This window comes from Mugil cephalus, chromosome 16, assembly GCF_022458985.1.
Source record: "Mugil cephalus isolate CIBA_MC_2020 chromosome 16, CIBA_Mcephalus_1.1, whole genome shotgun sequence".
In the NCBI taxonomy this organism is placed as follows: domain Eukaryota; kingdom Metazoa; phylum Chordata; class Actinopteri; order Mugiliformes; family Mugilidae; genus Mugil; species Mugil cephalus.
In genome coordinates this window covers 24,206,005-24,219,643 of record NC_061785.1, presented here as the reverse complement: position 1 = coordinate 24,219,643, position 13,639 = coordinate 24,206,005, and positions in this window count along the sequence as shown.

Sequence of the window (13,639 nt, the reverse complement as noted above, 5' to 3'; positions counted from 1 at the left end):
GCCATATGTTAGTTGAGCCTGTAGGACTAGATGGTACTATCCCGTAGATAATCAGAACTTGGCATCGAGTGGGATTGGGGTAAAAGCTTCACTGAGGTCATCAGGTGGGCACTCTCTTTCACCAAGCTCTAAGGTGTGATTGAAACAGTGAGTTGAACCATTTACATTCTGAGAAAAGCCAATTGAGTCTAGCAATAACATAAATGAAGAGCTAAGACTGTCACTGCCAACATCAACATTGATGTTAAAGTCACCTACTATAATAACTTTATCTGTTCTAAGCACTAAATAACAAATAAATAAATAACTCAGAGAATTCAGCTAAAAATTCAGAGTAAGGAGCAGGTGGGCGATACACCACAACAAAGAGAATTGGTTTTTGTGTTTTCCAGTCTGGATGAGCAAGACGAAGAGTAAGGCTTTCAAACGAATTAAAGAATTGCTTAGGTCTAGGATTAATACATAAATCAGAGTGGAAGATTGCTGCCATTCCTCCTCCTCGGCCTGTGCCTCAAGGAATGTGATAGTTACTATGACTGGGTGGCGTAGACTCATTTAAACTGACATACTCATCATCCTGCAGCCACATTTCAGTCAAACTAAATAGATCAATCTGATGATCAGTTATCAAATCGGTCACTAAAAGTGATTTAGATGAGAGAGGCCTGACATTCAAAAGACCACATTTAATTTTCTTATTCTCCTGTTGTACTAGTGAATTTGTGTTGATTTGGATAAGGTTCCTATGAATAACTCCTCTATTGTTATTTTTCCATTTAAAAAATCTGGGAGCAGACAGCACATCTATGGAGTTTGGGGAGTTATGGGTGTGAGACAGTTCTAGAGAAGCGGCAGAGAGGCGTGTAAGACTGCAACTCTGCCTCCTGGGAATAGTGGAAAATGTCCTGTCAAACTCAAGAAAGAAAACTGAAGTTTGCCTAACGTTACTCCTGTAAAAATACATATAGTGTACGCTACTTAATTGTGTATGTTTGGTTTGTTTCCACTGCAGTAGCTCTGCCTCGCTTTGAATATGAATATTCAAATATGCTTTGAATGGGGATCTTCAAAATAAACAATAAACAAACAGGAAGACCAACATAGATCCACTAAATTTTGAGAAGAATACATTGCTGTCACACCGCAGTAAGGTCAAGTTGGGTTTTTGTCCTGTCCCATGTTTTGCTTTGTCTATTCGTGTTTTATTTTGAAGAGTGACTCTTCTCGTTTCAGGGGGGTATTCCAGAAAGCGGGTTATGTGAAAACTCTGAGTTTGTTAACCCTGAGGTGAGGGAAACTCTGAGTTATCCGTTCCAGAATGAGAGGTAACTTAAACTCTGGGTCTGTTACTGCGGTAACTGACTCTGTGAACATAACCTGCTCGCTGGCAGGTTTACTATAAGAAAACCAGAGTTTCTACCTGTCTCCTCCCACACAAAGAAAGCGGTTAAACATGGATTGCCCATTCATTAGAAATCCGATCGACAGGTCATTTTAAACATGGACTCGGTTTTAAGGTTGTGTCGCCGCTGAGGCGCGCCGAGTGGTGTGTGCGGCAAACAAAGCGTTGGCGTCGGAGAAGTAAAGGGCAGCAAAAATATTATAAGAGGCAATAATGTGATGGATAAGCAGCCCCTTCGTGTAATAATGTGTTACATTTTACTGTTGTAGTTTATCGTTCAGGGAATTTTATTTCGTACAGAGTAGGAAAATAAAGTAGCATTTGAACAACTCAGAATTTTCCACATTTCTGCATAAAACCAACCAACCAAGGAACCAACGTGAAACGGAAATACAGTCATTCTGCAATGCAAACGTTTTCCATTACTCTGCAGAAAAAAGGAAAAAAAAAGAAAAAAGAAATCCGATCGACATCGAAGCCATATTGATTAGAAATGCATTACGTTGCGAGAGAATTTTCCGACCCAGATTAGACGTTTTATTATTTCCAGAGGAATTACTTTTTGAACACTACGCTTTTCATCCAACAGTATAATTCATCTCAATAACATTCTCCGGCCGATATAGGCCTACATTCTGCTGCAGCGTCAGAGTGAGGTCAGTAGCTCCATAATATTGCAATTATGCCGTACAAATGAGGATGAACATCACGTCACTGCAGATGTTCAGGACGGAAGGGCTGTAAGGGACCGAATCGGACAAATCGTACGTTAAATAAAAGACAAATTCACATGTGATTTGGTTCTTCTTTATTTCCTAAAAGTACAAAAGCAACAGTCAGGATTTGTAATATAGTTCCAACTATTAACATATTTCACATATTCACCTGTTTCAGCATGACAATGCACCCACCTCAACTGGCGTTCAAGTAATAGAATTTCCAAGTCTGTTTTTCTGTTTTGCCGGTCCAGGTACACCATTTCTTTCTCGTTTTTTTGAATGATTTTCATTAGGGGCACCCTGTACAACTTTTTCCCAGCACCTGGGAAACATATGGACGACATTTAATTCAAAAATCTCACTGTGTCAAGCTGTGCTCTAGAAGTTGATGGACCCTCCTCTTGGTGATGCCCAGCCATGTTCTGTTGAAGGACAAGAATGTGCTAATTTGTCCATTATCTATGCTCATCACTTCAGTGTACATGACAAACTCCAAATTCCACTCAAGAATGTAAATGAATGAAGTCCTCTTTATGACCCCTCCAGATCTCACCCTGTGGCAGCAGACAGCATTTCCTTATCATCATCGTCGAGATGCAGGAAACGATACTGTTTCAGAATACTTTGAACTACCATCTGAGGCAAGATCTGAGTATGGAATACTTAAAGTGTTAAATGACTTCAATAGATATAAAATATAAATGTGTTTCAATGGGTATCAAGTGTTATTGATAATATATTGATAATAATCATTCCTACTTATATTCATAATTAGGCTATGCTACGATCTTACGGTTAAATGTTACGGCAGTGGAATAGTACATTCAAACTTACGCGTTGACAGTCATTTTCTCCCATGCCGTCTCTATCTCCTTCGCTGCAGCAGCTGTGTTACACTTGCTGCTTGCTTCAGCCGGCCGATTGCCCTCTCGAACACTGCCCGAGTTCGGGAATGGAGGTCATTGTACCTCCTCTCTTGGTCGGTGCCGGGGTTGGTGAGAGGGGTCAACAGCCACATTCTCAGGGGGTAGCCACGGTCTCCTGGGGTCAAATGAAGGCAGAAAACACGTGAAATAGATTTAGTTTCTTTTGTTCATACACTATTTGAATGAATCATGCTTTTTTTTCTAATTACAGGTGCTTAAGTGAGAAACGAACACTTAGCACAAAACAATTTTATTAATGGATAAATTATTTACTCACCGAGAAGCCACCCATTGTTGCGCACCGTTCCAGCCTCCAGCCGTTGAGTTGAGAGGTGATTGCACCATTTCAGTCGCTGCCCTTAAACTGTGTCTTGTGTGTGTGCCTTCGCACATCAGGCCAACTCACTACTTCTTTTTTTAAATCCTCCCTTAAAACATATTTTTTTTATCTTTGACTTTTAATTCCGTTTGAGATGTTGGGTCTTATTGCTTTTTTTTTTAATGCTTTATTATTTTAAGGTTTCAATTCTGTTTTTAATTCTTGTCTGTGGGCTGTCTCCAGGTACTCCGGCTTCCTTCCACCATCCAGAGACATGCTTGTTAGGTTCATTGGTGATTGTATGATTCTAAATTGGTGTGCTTTTGTAGTATATTATCTTCTTGTTTTTCTCTTCTGTCCCTTTCCTGTGTTTGGGGTTTGTGAAGTTTGTATAAAGTTTAAAGGTCAAGGGGTCATTTACCAGATGCCAGCTCGTAAAACTAACTAGACGTGAGGACATAAGTTTTGTTTGTGTATGGGGATTCTTGGGGATGACCATACTATATAAGGTGACAGTGGGAGCTGAACGAGAGAGAGGATTCAACGATTGGCCAGACGCTCTCTCAGATTCGCCAAGAGTATGACACTGATCTTTCTTGTAATAAACCTTTTTAAATGCAAGATAAGACTTCACTTCTTTCTTCAGCACACTTCAGCACATCAATATACAACACTTGCGAGTGTGAATAGTTCTCTGTCTCTCTGTGCTGCCCTGGAAACACCCTGTAATAAAATGTATTTCAATGACTTTTTATAATGCTTATAGTAATATAATGCTTATAGTTAAGATTGGCTTAGGTGACACCGAGCCATACCTTTGTTGTGCTGCTATAGGTTTAGGTTGCCGGGGGACTCTACAATGTTGCACTGATCACTCATCCTTTGAAAATGTCATGTCAATAGCACCTTTAGATATATGTTTACTATGAATAATTGTGATGTGTTCAATACTTATTTTGCCTGCTAGTTATGTAGGTAGGTAGGTAGGTAGGTAGGTACACAATAAAATCAGCATACCCAAATTAACACTGTAAGAGTTGATCTTACCACTTTTAAAGTGTCTATATGGGTCCACACCTCAGTGTTAATTTGACACTTTTTCTAGTGTTTTTGCCTTTACACTAAGTTAGTGTAAATTTGACTCTTCTTGTAGTTAAATTTAACACTGCCTGACACCAACCAGTATTTTTTTTTGAACACTTTTATGTAGCGTTAGCAAGTAACTCTCTCAGTGGACTATTTCTTAACTGCACAAGTGTTACCCCCATAACACTTAAAGTCAATATAATTCTTATATAATCCTACAAAAAATACTTGGAAAATAAACTTTACTAAAATAAAAAGGTAGTCATGTTTGGTAGTTCAAAAACATTTATTTTCAAACTTGCACCACAAATATTAGAACATGCAACAGTAAGACACAGTGTAGCGTTAGCACCACTGTAGCAGACTAGCTAGCAACTCCGAACCATTAGCATCATCTTATCATGTTTTATTAAAACAATTACAAGGAAACCACAAATATTAGAACATGCAACAGTAAGGCACAATGTATGTATGTAGTGATAGCACCACTTTAGCACACTAGCTAGCAACTCCGAACTATTAGCATCATCTTTTCACATTTTATATCTATGGTTACAAAGTGCTTGACTTGTCTCACTCAGCCAAAACGTCAAGCCAAACATACTGTTTACTGCCGTTCAGCGGTGGGCTGGGGTTGAAATTCAGCCCGGGAGCTTGGTTTGGAGAGGCCTTTTATCCGATTGCAGGAAGGACACAAGTAGAACTCTAATTTAATTTAAACACAAATACTTTATTTTCAACAAACAAAACTACTGTGTGTGTGTGTGTGTGTGTGTGTCTGGCGCGCGTGTGTGTGAGAAAAGGTATTTGTTCAATCTACTGTATATACTGCTGCTGCTGCTCCTCCTTTTCTCCTCTTTCTCTCCCTCCCTGTTTTTCTTCCCTCCTCCTACTCCTCTTTTCCTCCTCCTTCCCTTCCTCCTCTTCATCTCCTTCCTCCTCTCCCTATTTAATCCTCCACTTCTTCTTCTTCTTCTTCTTCTTCTTCTTCCTATTACTCATATTACTCTTCTTCCTCCTTCTGATCCTCCTATCCTTATTATCTAAACAGTGTGAGGACTTTTTTTCTAAAATTAGAGCAGAACCTTCTACTCTAATTTTCTCTCTTGTTAATTACACTGATTTGTTTATACCCATCACTGTTTCTATTAATCTTATCCTCTGCTAACATACACGTATATGTAATTTTACTTAACCTCAGCCAATTGTCATCATTTATGTGATGTCTTGTGCCCCCGCCCTCACCAAGGGTTAAGTGGGAACAAGAAAAATCTTTGCCGCTCGCCTTCAATCATAGTAACGCGCCGCATTTTTTGGGTACTTTATTTATTGTGACGGAAATTCAGTGTCCAGTAGCTTCATCAGAAACAGCTATGAAAGATATTTAAGTAATTTATAATATTGTATAAAAATATACAGTAGTAAAAGTGATCACTACAGTCCACATGATTCGTCACAAGGTGGCGTTGTAGAGTCGTACTGCTTGAGGGACAAGTGACTTCCTCAACCTGTCAGTGGAGCAGGACAGAGACAGCAGCCTATCACTAAAAGAGCTTCTCTGCCTGACTATGGTGTCGTGTAGAGGGTGGTAGACATCACTTCATTTAACATCACATTTATTTATTTATTTATTTTAAATATTGAGTGTGATCAGCAAATTACAGTGGATACAAAAGTACACAGTCCACAAGGCACTACAGAACAATACATACCACTGTTCATTTCAAAGGATTTAAAAAATACATACCTACATACATACACATGAATAGTACACAATAACCTCCTCTTCTCCGCAGTGTTTACAGCCCAGATGGAGAGCAGCTCAAAGGAGAACTTGTGTCCGTTTTTAGCTGCTGGGGAACCAGTTAGTCGGAGACCATTGTTCATAATGGTCCAGATGTTGTTGAAGGTCCTTGCATCTGCCACTGATGTCAGGGCAATAGTATAAACCATGTGCAGCAGCTTCCTTTCCCGCATCGTCCTGCTACTTTATTTTCTCCTCTCCTCTCACTTTTTCTGTCTGTACCTGACTGGCCTCAAGCATATAGGTCCCAACCAACCAAAGTCTTGCTGTTAAAAGGTTGTTTTCCTTGCCACCATCTGGGTTTCAGATTGGGTTGTATAAAGATTCTTGAGACAGGTTGTATTGTTATTGTTACTCCTACCCGACTTGTTGCAGCAAGTCTCTCTGCCTTTCCTGCTTACTGTGCAGCTGTCAAGGATGTTTGTCTGTAATGTCATCCCTGTTGGCTTCTATATAATACAAAGGAATGCGAGTGTAGGAGTCTGCATATTCTGTTCACCAGGATGGTCACACCAATAAGCACTTTCTCCATTACCATCCACCCCACACTTGCTCTATCACACACGTTTTTCCCTTTCTTCACACTTTCCCTCTTACACAGCCTTTGTTCTCATGCCACCTTCTTGTTGTGGTGTGCCTCTATGGTTTCTGCCTTGCTGGCTGTTTTGGTGACAAACTCCAGCTGGATGTCATCGCTGGGAGAAAGGTGGGATCCTGAGTGTGTAGGCTGGTCTTTAGAGTCTGTCTGTATGGGCACAGCCCACACAACACTCCTACACACCTTCCCCACACACCCAGGAGGAATTCCAGTCTCTGCAAGAAACAGTCCTTTGTTGATCACTCATTTGTCAAATACATCCTAACTAAGGACTGACAAGTGATTTTTCTTTTTCCTTTCCTGTTGCACTTTACTTTTGCAGAGGAAGAGGGATAGCAAATGAACATAGCATTCATACCCTAAAATAATGCTCTGGAGACAGATGTGTGCCAAAATGTGTAAATGTGTTATGTGATGTGAACCAAATAAATTTGTTGTCCCTGATTTTAAGTTTGAGATGTGCTATTTTTTACATATTTGTATGCTCGTATTTTTTGATTAATATTCAGAAGATATTTTTGTTGAAGTGCAACCTCTTTGGTAACACAGGACACTTGTGCCCTTTGTCTGGCAGGTTAGTTTTATTGTCAACAAATCCCATAAAAAATTCTGTTTTCCCTGTGCTGTCTTAAGTCTTGTAATATTAACTTAATATTTTCACCAAGATATGCAGTTTCTTGAGCAGATTATTTCTAGCTGCATTAAAAACCTTTAGATATAAGGTGCAGTATGACTTTCTTCAGATTTCTGGGATATACCAATGTAATTACTGTGAATATGTATGTTAATTTAGTTAGAGGTCCCTTAGAAATCAAAACGTAGGCATTTAGGCATTTTTAAAGAAATACTTAATTTAAATATCATTCAACAGGTATAGAAATGTTGCTTAGGTCACTAAGCAAATCATTAAAAACTACTAACATTTGTCTCAATAATGTCGACACAATTTTAACAATGTTACAATTTGAGGACCATATTTAGCAATGAAGAGAAGGACAAAGGTTAAAGTATAGGAAGTAAAATAAAGAACTCAATAAATTTGTTGGACTAAGAAGTTGCTTCACACCACACTTCATCACCTTCATGAGAGAAGACAGTAACAGTTTTAGAAAAATACACGTAGTTGCTCATTTTAACCATGTTCAATACAGTTTCGTAAACGTGCTATCTGTTTTCTTAATTCCTTTTCTGGAATGAACCTCCTGATGAATTTAATATCAAGTATTTTCAATTTCGGACGTGGATGAGTCGCACAAATCACAGACCACCACAGAAGACCTCTGACATTATTAAAATTACTGGAGGTCCCAGATAAAATAGTCCCGTGCGAATTGGGAATTATATTGTTCTGTAAATGCGCACCTTGTGGCCTTTTATGTAGATGCATAGATGCATTGTGCAACTATGCTCAACTGGCTTAAATCAGGGAGGCTGCCAGATGAGATATCTTTCTATCGGGAGTCGCATCATTGTGATCCTGACTATTTTGTTATAGTGTTCTGGTCATTTGAGCATGATTACACATGCCGTCTTTATTATGGCTATGTTTGGGGCAGAGATTTCGCCAGGCAGTTCTTTCTTGTGCTCACAAGAAGACTCGCATTCACGAGAAAAGTATCTTGTGAGCACAAGAAGAAACTGTGTACATGCATGATTCCTGCGAGACTCGTGCAGCAATTCCCAAACCATGTCCCTTAGGGCCTCGGTAAAGCCGCCTGATTCATAAATTGATCATTTAGGTCTCATCAAGTAAGGCCAACCATGACTTCCATGCTTTCTCATAATAATTTAGTGCATTCCATCAGCTAAGGCGAACCAGTTCCATTTATTTATTTTTAATTTATGTATTCTTTAGAAGAAAGTGAACAACAGAATTTTTAATTTCACACCACATTTTCAAAAATGAACGCATCAATTATTGGAAAGGAGCAGCAAGAAGAACATGGGGTTAATATGCTATACAGTACAGAATTGCACAACTGGTAATAGAAAATAAATTAGAGGGCAGGAGCTCAGTACCAGAGAAAAGTAAGGGCTTGGTGGCAGAGAGAAAAGAGTATAGAGGTCATGTGCTCAGTGCCTCATCCCCCAGCAGCCTATAGGCGTAAGTAAATAACTAAAGGATGGTTCAGACCAGCCCTTACTATAAGCTTGATCAAAAAGGACAATCACAAGGCTGAATTTAAGTAGAGATGTTGTTTCCCAGTCTAGGAGCCTGTCACACAGGAGAGGAGGAGCCTAATAGCTCTAGGAACCACAAGTAGACCTGCACTTTAAGATCAAAGCAAACTGTTGGGATTAAATCAAATCAACTATATTTATATAGCACCATTCATACAAATGGATTGCAACTCAAGGTGCTTCACATATAGAATAAATAAATATAAAAGTAAAACCCTCCCTATTCACACATACACACATCTACACACCCACATGCACACACACAAAGGAGTGATAGCCCTGATAAAATGAGTAACATGAGCACAGTTGGCCTAGTGAGAAAACACCATCACAGGACCGTCCGCACCAGCAGCCTTCACAGGCCTCAACTGTAGGGACAACATGGCAGGGACCACCCGTCCCCTGTAAAGGATTTAGCGTTTTTTTGGGAAGACCAGAAAGGAGAGCATTACAATAGTCAATACAACTGGAGATAAAAGCATGCATCAGCATCGCCATGTTGTGAGGGAGACATAGATATTGTTTGTAATTTTGGTAAAAGTTTCTCTCTTTGAGCCTCAGGACCGATAATTAAAACCTCATTCTTGTCCTGGTTGAGCTGTAGGAAGTTCTCTACCATCCACGTCTTAACATCTAAAATGCAGTTAAAAAGGGCATCAATTGGTCCTGGGTCATCAGGAGACACGGCGATATATAGCTCTGTAGCATCAGCATGATTGTGAAAACTTATTCTGTGTCTCCTGATGACTTCACCAAGTGGCAGCATGTACAAATTAAGTGTTGGACCTAAGAATGAGCCTAGGGGATGATATGGTATAATGAGATCTTTCCAATATGTTACATGAATAAATGCTATTCTAGATTTTTTTTTTTTTTTTTTTTTTTTAACTTTTAAGAAAAACAGAATATACATTTTGCAACCTTGTGCGCACACCACAGCCCCCGATGACAATCAAGACCAGGTGAAAAAAAAAATAAATAAAACTAAAGACAATATAAATTTACACCATTTACAACTATCACACTGACATGGCACTCCAGGACCAGTGGGAAACTGAGAAATGGCGATCCAAGAGCAAACTTGAAGAGCAGTACTAGATTATCATTATTCATGAATTTTACAAAGTATGGGTACGTAGAACATTGTCACAAGATGGTCAATGTTTTTTTACTTCTCCTGTCCGTAGTTTTAATGACTGATCAATGTAGGTTATATAGTCTTTTTTATAGAGACTGGGACCATTAGATGGCAGTGTGGTTCCATGGCAAACAAAACCACCTATCAAGTCCGTTTATTTATTTATTTTATTAAAGGGTAGAAGGTCTGGGTTTGAGTAGGCTCTGGCCTTTGTTTGGGGAGTTTGCATGTTCTATCCATGTCTGCGTGGCACTTCTCCAGTGCTTTTCTGGTTTCCTCCCACCTCTAAAGACTGCTCTTTGGGTTGGTTGGTAATTCACAATAAACCCTAGGTGTGAGAGTGAGTGTGAATGGTTGTTTGTCTCTGTGTTAGCCTGTGTTAGTTTTTGTGCCACATTAAAAATCACAAGTTTACATTTGATATATTCTTTCATAAATTGCAGCCTTCCTTCTCTTCTATCAGATATATCGTGTATGAAATACTGGTATCCAGCAGGTTGATTAAAGGAACTGTGAATTGTCTTTATAAGTATTTAAACAATTTATGAATTCAGTTAACTATTTATCATTAGCTTTATTACTATTAATGAGTCGTCAGAATTCACTGCTCTTTAGCTACCAAGTTTTAATGAGTCACTACTGAGCTTACTAATGCAAATTATCATGAATGATTATGTATTGGTACTATACACTAACTGAAGAATATTTACATGTACTATAATTTATTGAATTCTTACACAGAATATAGATAAGCCATTATTTTTGACATCACTGACATTTCTTACCAACTTGGTGGCAATTACAAGAAGGGGAAAAAAAGGATCAAAGCAGGATAAAGGGGTGTGTTGTGCCCTGGCAGAAGCACATAGACAGTTCCTGTCTATGGCTGATCATTAACAAGCTTATCATCAAGAGACTGCCACTGTGAATAAGAGTGAATGTATCCCATGCTTTCTACTGCATCCTGAGGGCCTGCTGAGACTGAAAGGAAACTTAGTGTCTTACCACCACAGAGCCGTTCCAACGGAGCCTTTGTCTTTGCTTGTCTGGGTGGGAAAAGATATGGATAATAACTTGTCAGCCAGCCATGGCCTGGTTGGCTAAAACAAGTATTCAGTAAATGTCCCCAAGCAGAAGAAGGGAGGTCAAACAGGAGTTCATGCCAAGCTTACAAGCACTTTTCACTTAATTTTATATATATTTATTGTGGTGTTTTGTTTTTTGTGAATTATTACTTACATTTACTTTACTTGACACTTTAAATTTTAACCTCTTGTCTTTATAATAAGTGAACATTGTATGTGTGCAACAAGATATTGATTGATGATAACTAATGCCCAGAGTGTATTGATCCAGCAGGACATTTGCACACAGAATTAATCAAGCAGATGTGCCTTAGGCCTGAGTATGAATATTTTAGGAGAGAACAAAGAAACCATAAAGATTTTTTAACACTTAACCAGTCTCTCTCTCTGTCTCTCAAATCAGAAATAAAACACTATCAGACACTAGCTAATTAGCCTAGCCACAGAAGTACTCCACTAGAAAACACCACCTAATTAGCCTAGCAGTAGATAAGACATAATGGGAATGCAACTACACTCCAACCAAACACCTCTTCCTTCTGCCTATGTCAGAAATGAGATACAACCAGACACCAGCTACATAGCCTAGTCCACAGCCGGAGCTAATGAGAGGTGGTATCAGGAGTAACGCACAAGGAAACGCCAGCTAACAAGCCTAGCCAACAACAGCAGGCAGTGAAAGTCCGCTGGTTGAATGACTGACTGGTCAGATGATCGTGAGGTTTCGTGGTGTAGAGTGGGGGAGGGTTTCACTGATATGTGAGCTGAGTTGATCTGGGTGAGCACAGCCTGCTTCACTGGACAAAATAAATAAGTACACCAGCGGGTGCTTTTGTCATTGTCACACTTTTTCTCAGTTTTTTTTTCTATTGGTGCAACGTTTCACCGATAGAACGGGAGCCATCCTATCGGGCCCCAATATATCGGTGACCAATAATCGGTCGGTCACTACCTCATACCGCAATAACCCAAATTCCAAACACCATAACCTCAGCTTTCCTGGGAGTCCTGACTGGTCTATGCTTGAAATGCCTTGAATTCTTGTCCCAATCCCTCGAACTGTGCTACATCGCTGAGACTTGTATCATACCACCTTCCCAGACTCTTCACTGGCTTCTCTAGCACTGTGGGAATCACCTCCTCATTTATGGCAAACTTCTTGTCTACTACCTTCCCTTTAACAACTGAGATACTCCTAGACTTACTTGGCTTCACTTTCATCCTAGCCCACTGCAAGTTGCTGTTTGTCCTATTCAGCAGTCTACGGGAGCAGTTGACATCACGGTCGTCATGTTATCCATGTAGGCCCTAATTGAGGGGAGACGAAGCCCTCCATGCAGCTTTAAGAATCAAGAATATATATATATAAAATAGAATAACAAGTTAAAATAAAAAATAGAATTTAAGAATAAAATAAGATGAGATGAGAGGTAGTAGTGCAATCAAGGATATTTAAAGTGACCAGTATGAATATTGCATGTATAGCAGCATGTTTAGACAAGGTGCAGTGCAGTATCAGAGTCTATCTGGCATCTGCAGGGGTTTAATGCTCAGTCTCTGGATGGGGGGGTGTGTGAGGAGATGGGGTGATGGATTTCACAGCTCTGGGGAAGAAGCTGTGTCTCAGTCTGTTTGTGTTGGTCTTTATATTCCTGAACCTCTTCCTGGAGGGAAGAGGCACAAACAGTTCGTGGCCTGGGTGGGTGGGGTCTGCAGCTATACGGCCAGCCCTCCTTTGGACCCGGCTGTCATATATTGAGTCCAGGTGTGGGAGAGGACTCCCAACAATCCCCTGTGCGGTTTTCACCACCCGGGCCAAGTCCTTCCTGTCCTGTACAGTGCAGCTCCCATACCACACTGTTGCACTCAGACAGAGGATGCTCTCTATTGTGGCTCTGTAGAAGTTTGTCAGAAGCTGAGAGGAGAGTCCAGTCCTTTTCAGCTTCCTGAGGAAGAAGAGCCTTTGTTGGGCTTCTTCACCAGGTGAGATGTATGCGTGGACCAAGTGAGGTCAGATGTGATGTGGATGCCAAGGAACTTGATGTTGTCCACCCGCTCCACCTCCTCCCCATGAATGAGGAGAGGGGTGTGTTCCTTCCTCCTGGATCTCCTGAAGTCCACGATGACCTCCTTGGTCTTGCTGGTGTTCAGGACAAGGTTGTTGTCTGAACACCATCCTGTCAGGTGCTGGATCTCCTCTCTGTAGTGAGTCTCGTCGTTGTCCGATATGAGACCCACTACAGTGGTGTCATCTGCAAACTTCACAACCATGTTTGTGGGGTGAACGGCAGTGCAGTCATGTGTGAAGAGGGTGAAGAGGGCCGGGCTGAGCACACATCCCTGCGGTGTCCCTGTGCTCAGGACCAGTGTAGATGATATAC